This window comes from Podarcis liolepis (genome assembly GCF_965112155.1).
Source record: "Podarcis liolepis genome assembly, chromosome: 7".
NCBI classification, from domain to species: domain Eukaryota; kingdom Metazoa; phylum Chordata; class Lepidosauria; order Squamata; family Lacertidae; genus Podarcis; species Podarcis liolepis.
In genome coordinates, this window is record NC_139561.1 from 64,560,811 (window position 1) to 64,562,712 (window position 1,902).

The 1,902-nt window shown below is 43.4% G+C and overlaps 1 protein-coding gene across 1 annotated transcript in view; it reads right to left on the bottom strand.

The window, feature by feature from the left end:
• Positions 1-413: 413 nt before the first annotated feature.
• Positions 414-1,902, bottom strand: part of PPT1 (palmitoyl-protein thioesterase 1) — a 13,237-nt gene continuing 11,748 nt past the window's right edge. Inside the window, exon 7 of the mRNA XM_083511871.1 lies at positions 414-1,447. The gene's annotated coding sequence lies outside the window, so the exon portion shown is untranslated. The remainder of the gene's footprint in view (positions 1,448-1,902) is intronic.

Here is a 1,902-nt window from a genome sequence, read left to right on the forward strand (position 1 = left end):
CAAGCAGAGCTAGCGGTCAGGGATGGTGTAGCAGATGTAATCCATCAACAAGTGAAGGGCTGCAAGTTTGCCAGAGTCGCACGTAGACTGCAACTTGGAAGATGCAGTAGTTGCTTCATCATCCAGCCTCTGCCCTTTAGAACCCAGGTGGGAGTTTGGGGGAAATGGCACTTCTGCTTCTTCTAAGTGAGTATCTACTGAACTGCAGATCTTGTGTTTTGCACCTATTGCTAGATTACAATTCCCATAATTCCTCATTAGCCATAATGGTTTGGCGGGGTTGAAGGGAGTTTTGAAACCAACAACATGGGAAACAGTACCTCTTCTGTTGCCTTCAAGAGGAATGTTGCTTCATGCTAGGAGTGAGGATGCGATCTTCCTCTACAAAGAAAGCAGTGCTGCTGCTCGCTGAATCATCTTAGTTAAACCTTTTTATTGGAATGTGTTGATTTTTTGTGTGCTATTGCTTATAATACAATACAAAGCCAAAGAGCTTGAATCATCATTTCTTAACATCCTGCCATTCACACGGCCCAACAGTATTGTTGCACGTATAAGTCACCTGTTTCTCTTGTGTACTACAGACCTACTGCCTGCTTTCAGACTTGCAGTCTGGTGAGAGAAACGTAAGCTAGTGCACCACCCCACCCCCATTTTATCTCTTGTTCTAACAAGAGGTATTAAATATCCCATCCCTGAGATCTGCAAAAGGTTAACTGCAATATCGCATCCTCAGTTTCGCACAACATGCTCCACAAGCAAATGTGTTCATTTTGATGGCTGCCTGTCCTAATAAAATCACTAAAGGAGGAAGAAGACAAAGTGATCCTCCCCTCCTGCTGTAGTCAAAACATTTGGGGGGCAGGAAAAGGTTGGCACAGATCCCAGAAAAGGAGGCTGATAAAGCATTGTAACCCACATCAATTTTGCCATCCCAAAACAAATACGAATGACTTTTCACGTAGCTGAAAGGACTGTTCTATTTCAGTGCCTCTGCAGGGCAAAGCTGACAGAGGTCAGGCTGTCTTGAATACAGGTGCAGAAGACCTACTGAGAGAGTTCAATTAATTGGTGTTAATCTTTATATCAAGCTAGCCCCTACCTAGCAGATTAGTGAGAAGTCTTTCCCTTCCAGGCAAGCGCTATAAAGGAACACACCAAACACTCTCATCTCCAGCAACACAGAAAGGCAGGCTCAGCCTGTGGGTCGTCATCAGCTTCACTGCAAGAATGGCAAGATGTTCTTGTAGAACCATTCTTCAGAAAAGTGGAGGTGATCTCCTTCTGCGCCCAGGAACACCAGCTTCCCTGCTTTGTCCATTTCCTTCAAACCCAATCGATCCTGAAAGAAGGAACATAGAGTAACAAACAGATGGACCTCAGCTAGAAATCACCATGCAAAACTTAGGCATGCAGAGAAGGTGGTTTGGAATCTACTGGTAGATTGCTGGCCAAAAGAGTGTTTGCTTCCAGCTATATGTCTTTTGACTTGTTAGCAGATCTTAGACGTCTAGTAAAAAAGTAGGCCGAACAAGTCCACTCCTGCCCACTTTGAGGTTTTTTCTTACAATCAAGGGGTATATAAATTTTATTAAATAAAATAAATCAGTATTAAGATCCTGAAGCTGCAATCATAAGCACTGGAGTAAGCCCTATAAATGGAGCTTCTGATAAAAAAGAACAGCAAATGTTTCCACAGCTGCATATATAGAACAATCCTAAACTGGCTTACATCCAGTTTAACTATCAAGACTTCCTCTGAGCAGATCCTGGGCCAATCTAGTTTGAGGGCACCAAGGAAACTACTGTAAAAATGCTAAAACCTACCATTAGAACCAAGCTGCAGTCTAGGGGGGAAATTCCATCAAGTTAACTGGCGTGAATTTACACCCCCTGCCCTTC